The sequence below is a fragment of the Cervus elaphus genome, chromosome 13, assembly GCF_910594005.1.
Source record: "Cervus elaphus chromosome 13, mCerEla1.1, whole genome shotgun sequence".
Lineage (NCBI taxonomy): Eukaryota > Metazoa > Chordata > Mammalia > Artiodactyla > Cervidae > Cervus > Cervus elaphus.
Window position 1 is genome coordinate 64,151,027 of NC_057827.1, and position 8,986 is coordinate 64,160,012.

Below are 8,986 nucleotides of genomic sequence, written 5' to 3' on the forward strand. Positions count from 1 at the left end.
ACAACAGAAGAGATGTTAACCTTAACATGCAAGGATATTAGGACTGAGAAGCAGGAGCAAGCAGTTGCAAAGCAGAATCATGTGGAAACACTAAAGATAAAATATATAATAACTAGGCAGAAAGAACTTAGGAGTGGAGTCAAGAGCTCAGTGAGTGTAGTTTAAGAATAAATGAGTGAGCTAGATCAGATTGAAGAATTCACCAAGAAAGAAGCAATGAGGTGTGAGGTGTTAAAATATATAAAGGAAAAGTTAAAATAAATGGGGGCCAGGAGCATGCATGTTGATATAAATGTAATAGGCAACCATAGAAGGAGAGATGAAAAAGAAGAGAGAAAGTATTTGTGAAACAATAAGGACAGAATAAAAGGAAGAAGATTCATGTTATAATTTAGTATGGAATGTCAAACAAAACATAAAAGAGAAAAATCATTCTTAAACAACATGATGACATTAAAGAAAACCGAAGAAAAGATTAATAAAAGACAACAAAACTGAAGACAGAAAGTAGAGATCACCAATATAGAAATAACATTCAAATTAAAATCTCATTTCTCAATAGCAGCATTGTATCTAGAAAGAGGAAATGGCAACTCACAGTATTCTTACCTGGGACATCCCACGGCCAGAGGAGCCTGGTGGGCTGTAGTCAGTGGGGCTGCAAAGAATTGGCCATGACTGATCGTGCATGAAACCTCTTTGAAAATGTTTTTGGAAGAAGACACCAGTAAGAGAATGCTTTGAGAAAAATGGATACTAAGGGTGAATTGTACAGGTTATCCTTTGTGTATGTGTGTGTGTATTTAAAGCAGTGTTCAAAAGCAATCAGGTAGAAACAATGCTCTACCACATATTAAATTGTTATAATTCTACATAATAACCTAATACCAATAGATTTGCTGGTATGGGGAGAGAACGGGGTTAGGGAAAACTGTCTGGTTAACCAGTCTTTATTCTGAGGAAAGACACTGAAATTGGTTGTCTCTGATGTCCCTACCATGCTGAAGTCTAGTTTCTAATCAGGCTTCTCTACTTAAAGGCTGCGTAAAATTTGGGAAATTCCTCAGGCTCTCTGATCCTTACCTTCTTATCTCTAAACCCTGGAGGATAAAGCCTGTCATGAAAGGTTATTTGTGAAGTTTTTTGATATAGTGTGGCCTCCATGACACTGTTGCGGCTGGACACTGCACAGTTGTTCTCTGTGAGCACAGATGTGCTCCTAGGTAGGAAACCATCATTTCGGTTGGTGAATATGGTTTATCCACTTTTTCCTCCCAGACCTTGACACAAAGCAGGGAACAATAACATAGCCTTCTTGTCTTTGGGAACTAAAGTGGCTTAAGGGTGGAAAGAAGCAAGTCAATTCTGAAAATCAAGTTTCTTCCACCTAACCTATAAATGTAGTCTTCCAGACTTTGCAAACTGTTGCTTTTTTGACCCAATATGCATTGATGGCTCAAGAGATCAGGGTTCCTGCAGGGCCATTAATTACCCAGTTTGTTCCCTGGGAGTAGAGCCTGAGCACTAACACATGTTCATTAGGACAACTTAATTGGAAACAAAAATCACCATGGAGACCGCAAACATGGTTTCAAAAGAGTAAAGCATGCTGGTCAGTTTTCATTTGGATTTTGTTTTATTTCATTTTATTTTCAACTCTCCCAAAGGCCAGGCACAGCAGCTTCACGATAAAAAATAATGGCCTGAGAAATGTCCTTCTGTACCATCCCCACGGCTGTGTGAGTTTGCATAACTCAAATGTGTCTAGCGGGACCCATTTCATCCTCTGGCCCTGCTGAGAGTGAGTTGGGGTCCCCTCACATGGGTAACTCGGGTCCCCCAAACAGCTACCCTGGGATGCCCCAAAAGATGGTCTTCCGGGAACAATGTCTTTCTTTTTGCACTCATTCTTTACTGCACTCATTCAAGTGATGGCATTCCGAAGTCCCCATCCCCTAGTCTAGCTGTTAGACCTAGGAAGCCCTAGAGAGAGCCATTATTTCTACAGAGAGGATATCGCATCCCGCCATGGCCACATGTCTTTCTACTTCTGCCTGGTAGCACTGCTCTGGATCCCGGGACAACAAAAGGTTTAAAAGGCAATAAAGGACTTTGGTTGGATTGCACATGAAGAGGTATGTGGCGAGTCTTCCTTTTTTTCTTGGCACTTTTTTCTTTATTCTTTGATTAAAGTCTTTTCTCTTACTTACATCCCCCATTAAGATGTCTCAGTGTCATTTAGGGTGTTAATTGAGAGGAGGTTTAAGCTCATCAAAGCGATTATAAGTGATAGTTAAAAATTTCTATATATGGCCTGTGCTGGAATCGGCACGGTGGGGTGCCATTTTTTCTTTTATCCGACTGACATTGGTAATAATAGATGAAATTATTACTAAATCGCAGCTGCAGAGATGATATCATGATTTTTTTTGTGTGTGTAATCTTTGATGAAAAATTAATTTTTGAGAGGGATAATTTAAAATGATTTAAATAGTATTATACTGAAGTCCTTGCCGGTAATTAACACCAATCTTGTCAGAAGTGAAACCACTTTTGCAGCTGTTTCTAAAGATACCTACAGTATTTGTAACTTTTCTCTGAGTGAAATTATAGTGTTTGGACTTTATTTTTACTGCACAAGGACCATTAGAAAAAAGGCATCTGATAAGAATCTTTGTTCTTTGAGGCCCAAATCCTGTTTTATCTTTGAAGTACCCGCACCCTTACTAGTTTAGTTATCTCTAGACTGTGGACCAGGGCAGGAGTGGGTCTTTATTTTTATTTATTCATTATTTTTAAAATTTTATTGAAGCATAGTTGATTTACAACGTTGTGCTAACTAAGTGACTCAGTGATATACATACGTATTCTTTTTTTACATATTCTTTCCCATTATGGATGATCACAGGATACTGAATACAGTTCCCTGTCATTTTTATTTTTCAGATGTACAAAAGTGTAGATGCTGTGTACACACATCTCTTTAGTCCTTACATATTAGTTATGTGAGAAGAAATAACTTGATATGGGCAGGACTTCATTGCCATGAACAGATGGCTGGTCATAAATGTTTCCTTGTCTCCATCAGTGACTTGACTTTCTTCAAAATCCACTTTTTTTCATCACCGTGGGGAAAAGTGTTCCATTGCAAAAGAGCTGAAAATAGATTTTTCTTTGCTACTTTCTTCGTACTTTAAATGACAGAGTGAGGAAGTGAGCAGGGTGTGTGTATATGTGTGTGTGTGTGTATGTGTGTGTGTTTGTGTGTGTTTTTGTCCTATATATTATCAAGACCTGCAGGAGAGGTTAAAAAAAGAAACGTGAAGAAATTTAAATAGGAAAAAAAAGTGAATGAGAATCTGGAAAGGCTTCATGTTCTTCTGAGTCTTGAGTTTGGCTTTCTTCTTTTTTAACGTGCAGGCTGATTTTTTGACAAGATATATTGCACTGGATTTTCATGGCAATTGCCGTAGCTGCCAGTTCGTAATTTTCCCCCTTCAACTTTTGTGTGAGAAGTGGCTAGGGTCGGGGGAGGAAGACAGGGGAGGAAAAGGCCTGAGTAAGGAAAAGGGAAGGGCAGAAGGGATGGAAGGAATGAGAGGTGAAAGATGACATGAGGGCTTCACAATGTGTTATCCTGGGTTTCTGTTCATTAAAATCAGAGCTAAGGCCTCAGCTTCTGCTGCGGGTGCAATTTTATCCCACCCGAATACAATTGTCACTCACATACACTCCCCTTAGGAAAAGACAGAGAAAAGTTTAAAAGGAGAGGTCCTTTTGCCAGCGGAAAAGCCAGTTTATTTGGTGGAGCTGTAAGCTGCTTGCCCGTGCAGTTTCCAACACGGAGGTGGCATCAGGTCAGTTTGCAATACGGAGATGTTATCGGAGATCGTCTCTTGCTTCAACGTGGGACAGGTTTCCTCGTGGCTGCAGGTCGAGGTTAATCGGCTGGCACATCTGAAAGCTTGTCAATCACGGTGACTTGGATGACCCTGTTTATACCTCTCTGGCCCAAAGGAGGAGGTTCGGGAGTAGAAAGGCTTGCCCCTACAGGACATTAGACGTGGGGCAGGCAAAGAAACCAGGTTGCCATTTTGCCGCCTTGGACTTTACAGATCTAGATCTGATGTGGAGTTGGTTCCTAAGTGCTTTCCCATGCCACATGCATGGTGGGCATTAGCTGGTTGAATCCGTATAGAAAACCCAGCGGGTGGGGGCCACCCTGTCCTTCTGCACATGAAGAAAGAGGCTTGGAGAGGTCAACAAACAGCCTGCAGCCTCGTGGCTTCCCAAGGGGCAGAGCTGGGAGGCAAACACAGTCCCGTGGAAGCTATGCCTGCATCTGACCCCTGCTCACCACGGCTCACTGCTCCCAGCTCTCTTTGTAAGGTGGGGGTGGGATTGGGGGTCCCTCATTGTTCCTTCCATGGCGGTGCAGCTCCTGCAGAGAGCAGAGGGGAGACACCCCACGAGACGACCGGGCTCCTCTCCGCTCAGCTTGCCCAGCTGCCTGAGGGTCATCTAAGGATCTGAGGTTCAAGATCAGGCTTGATCTGGTGTGGTATGTCCCCTGTGAAATTCCTGGCTCAGCCGTAAAAACAAAATAACGCCATTTGGAGAGATGGTCATATTGAGTGAAGTCAGACAGAGACGAATATCACATGATATCACTTATATGTGGAATCTAAAAAAGAAAAATGTACAAACTTATTCACAAAACAGAGATAGGTGTTTTTCTGCACAGATGTAGAAAAAAAAAACTTATGGTTACCAACGGGGAAAGGAGAAGGGAGGGGTAAATTGGGAGTTTGGGATGGATGTATGTACACTACTATATATGATAGATAGGACCTATATGTGATATCATATATAGGACTATATATGATAATAAGGACCTCCCATATAGCACAGGGAACTCTACTCAATACTCTGCAATGACCTGTATATGAGAAAAAAGTCTAAAAAAGAGGGGATATATGTATATGTATGGCAGATTCACTTGATACACCCGAAAGGAACACACCACTGTAAATCAATGATGTTAGTTGCTCAGGTGTGTCTGACTCTTGGCAACCCCATGGACTGTAGCCCACCAGGCTCCTCTGTCCATGGGATTCTCCAGGCAAGAATACTGGAGTGGGTTGCCATACCTCCTCCAAGGGATCTTCCCAACCCAGGGATCGAACCCGCATCTCTTATGTCTTGGCAGGTAGGTTCTTTACCACTAGTTTCAACTAGAAAAACACAGTCACTCTCATTGGCTTATATTTTTCCAGACCACTTTGTAACTCAAACTCTTGTCTGGAGAATCCCATGGACAGAGGGACCTGGCAGGCTACAGTCCATAGGGTCACAAAAAGACACGACGGAAACAACTTAGCACAATACAACACATGTTTCAATAAAACATTATTTGTGGAAACAAGTCATGGGCTAGGGGCCCACAGATCAGAGTTTGCTGACCCCTGCCCAGGTCCTAGGCTTCACAGACTCTAAAGACAAAAATATAGTGAGATAAGTATTACTTCTGAGTCTGTGTGTGGGAGCTGCTTAAAGGTTCAGAGTGGGTGGGCTGGGGTGGGATTCCTTACAATTGCCATAGGACAAAGGGTAGGTGGTATTTGGAAAGAAAATGATGGTATGGATTGAGCCAGAGGAGTTTCACGTGGTCATAGGTCTCAGTTCTTTGTTCTGCCCTGGGCTCACATAGTCTTGAGAAAATTTGCAAGAAGCCTGGTCCACTTGGCAAGGCTGGAGGGCGAGGCAGGTGTGGGCTGAGCCAGACCAGCCAGCAAGCCTGGATCCTGCATATCCATCTGTGATTGCATCTCATTCAGTTGCAATACAAACCTGAGGCTGCTTCTGGCTCTGGTCTGCCTCGAACGCTTCTTTCCTTTCATTGGCACACTGCCGATGGAAGATCCAGTTTCTTGGAATCGACAAGGAGTTAGCCCCATTGTGACTGTGTGGTCAGCGCTCTGGGCGAAGGGGGCCCAGCTCACCTCTCTGACTCACACTTTCCTCCTTCCAGCTGGTCATTGTCCCCACATACATGGTCTCACTTCTAGGACCTCGGGGGTTGGCAGAGGGACATTCTGGCTGCAATGTGGGCCTTGGATGAGAGTAGGAAAGAGTGACACAGACGATGAACACATGTGTTTCAGAGACAGAGAAAGGTGTCTAGACCATCCTGGCAGTTGTAGGGGCTTTTGTTTCCATTTCACAGGTGAGGCTCATGAGGGTCAGAGAGGTGAGATAGCCCACAGAATGCCCTGTCACCCCAGTCTTATGACTACAAAGCTAATGCACACTCACATCTAGGGTCCCTTTCTGTCCCTTCCAGCTGTGAATGACTTAACCACTCTTCAACACTTTGCTCACAGGCCACCTCCTTCTTGAAGCCCTCCTTGATTGCCCCCTCTGTGCACAGACCTCTTCTCAACTGAGTGTCCGAAGGACTTGATCTACACCTGCCAGGGGCGATTGTCACCATCTGTCCTGTGCGCCTTGTACTTGTGCACAAGTGTGTGAGGATCACAGAGCAAAGTTCTGCTGCTTGGTCCACTTCAGCCCCTACCCAGCACAGCTATTAACATGTGGTGGGTGTGCAGTGCACGTGTGGAGAATAAGAGAATGAAAGAAGGGATGGTTTAAATATAAAGACCAGGTAGATAATGATCTCTTAGTCCCCTCACCCCCAAAGAACTGCTGTCACTTGGAAGAAAAAAGGAAAGATGCTCAGAGCAGCTCTCAGAACGGAAGTGGGGCTGGAAGGAAGGAAGGACAAACCTGGGTTCCAGTCCAGGCGCTGCAGTTACCAGCTTTGCACGTGTGCTCATGACTCATGTCTCAGCCTCCCCGAATCCTCATTCCCGCTTTGTCACGTGGGATCATGCTCATTTTGGACAATCCAATGAAACGATGAAAGAAAGTGACTGCTGCTGCTGCTTAATGTGTCCGACTCTGTGCAAGACCCCGTGGATGGCAGCCCGCCAGTCTCCTCTGTCCATGGGATTCTCCAGGCAAGAATACTAGAGTGGGTTGCCACACCCTTTTACAGGGGATCCTCTCCACCCAGGGACTGAACCCGGGTCTGCTGAATTGCAGGCAGATTCCTTACTGCTGAGCCACCAGAGAAACCCTGAAAGAAAGTGGAAAGTGAAAGTGAAAGTCGCTCAGTCCTGTCTGACTCTTTGTGACCCTCATGGACTATACAGTCCATGCAATTTTCCAGGCCAGAATACTGGAGTGGGTAGCCTTTCCCTTCTCCAGGGGATCTTCCCAACCCAGGGATCGAAGCCAGGTCTTCGGCATTGCAGGTGGATTCTTTACCAGCTGAGCCACAAGGGAAGCTGAAAGAAAGTGGAGGCCTGGCCAATTTTGGTAGTTCATGGTTAGAATGGTCTGGTCTCAGTGGCTCATGGACCTCAGACTGGAAGCTCCCTGAGAGCAGGAAGTGGGTCTGTTTTGTTCATTCTCATATTCCCGAACTGAGCAGAGTCCCAACATAAAATCAGGCTCAATCAGTACTTGTTCTGAATCGAGATTAAGAGCTAATCCCCTCTGCTTTTTTGTACCTCCTGAAATCGCTCCCGGCCCGGGTGAGGCTTGGCTGCGGTGAATTCCTCCCACTGTCCCGGGCAGGCTGTGTGGCCTGATGCGGTCCAGGGACCAAGTGGCTGCCCTGGGAGAAGGGTGGGCCGGCCCAAGCAACTCTCACCTCCCCCCTGGGGCCTTCCCAGACTGTGGGAACGCGGCTGACGGCCTGGCAGGAGGTGGCCAGATCTCTGTCTCAAGCTGGCTCCCCGAGGGCGAGAACTCTGCCAAGTCCCCAGTCGGACTTGCCCGCACAGGCCGGCCCTGTCCAGAGCCTCAGCTGGACCCCTCCGCCCCGGGGGCTCTCACCGCGCACCGTGTTTGCGTCTTGTTTCCGGGGGCCTCGTACTGCCAAAGGGACCACGCCATGCGGTGCCTCTGCCGCATCTTCCCTGAATCACTGCTCCCCCGCGTGCATGCCGGAGCGGGGCTGATACTGGCCTCCCCAGGATGGGAGTGGGGTGGAGCCAGATGGGAGCCGAGCCCATGGAGATTAGGCCCCGAGAAGGTGGATGAATCATCCCAGCCGTCAGCCCAGAAAGGCAGCGTGACTCAGGCTGAGCAAACCCTATCGCCGATGGCGAGTTGGCGGTTTGTCCCCACAGCACCGGGTCTCTCTCTTCTCACACTGAGGTATAGGTGCACGCTGATCTTGCAATCTGCTGATCACCTTTCAGGCTGGGACAGCACTGGGCATGCAGCAGGCACTCAACGAATATTTGCTCAATGATTCTGCAGCTGTATTTGGTTTTTTTTTTTTTAAGACCATACACACCTTGTAGACCCGTCTCCAGCAGACCAGGGATTGAATCTAATGGCATCGTTTTTCAAATACAACTTGAATTTATAAAGAACCAGTTGAGAAGCATCTCGATGGGTTCACTAGAGCAGGGTTCCTCGACCTTGACTCCACTGACATTTGCAGCATGGTCATTGCTTCTTTTCTTGGCAGAGAGCGGGGCTTCCTACACTGTATTGTGAGATGTAGCAGCATTCCTGGTCTCCACGCACTAGATCCCAGTAGCATGATCTTCCCAGCCGTGACAACCGAGAAACATCCCCAGGCACTCACGTTATGTACCCTGAGGGGCAAGATGGTGAGGAACACCGCTCTGGAGGGATTTTCCAAACTCCTCAGAAAGGATGCACTCATCCTTCATCCTATATGTCTTCCCCACCCCACCCCACCCCAAATTTATTTTACTTAAGTATTGTTGACTGACCATGTTGTGTTAACTTCTGCTGTACAGTGACACGATTCAGTTACTTCTTGTTGTTCAGTCCCTAAGCTGGGTCTGACTCTTTGTGACCCCGCGGACTGCAACACACCAGACTTCCCTGTCCTTCACTATCTCCTGGAGTTTGCTCAAATTCACGTCCACTGAGTCAG

The 8,986-nt window shown here is 46.1% G+C and overlaps 1 long non-coding RNA gene across 1 annotated transcript; it reads right to left on the reverse strand.

Annotated features, from left to right (window-relative positions):
- Positions 1–2,790: 2,790 nt before the first annotated feature.
- On the reverse strand, positions 2,791–7,050 carry LOC122706674. The gene is made up of 3 exons (XR_006344438.1): positions 6,790–7,050; positions 5,851–6,112; positions 2,791–4,684 (listed from the first exon to the last, which is right to left on the reverse strand). It is a non-coding gene; the product is annotated as an uncharacterized LOC122706674 (long non-coding RNA).
- Between the last annotated feature and the right edge of the window lie 1,936 nt (positions 7,051–8,986).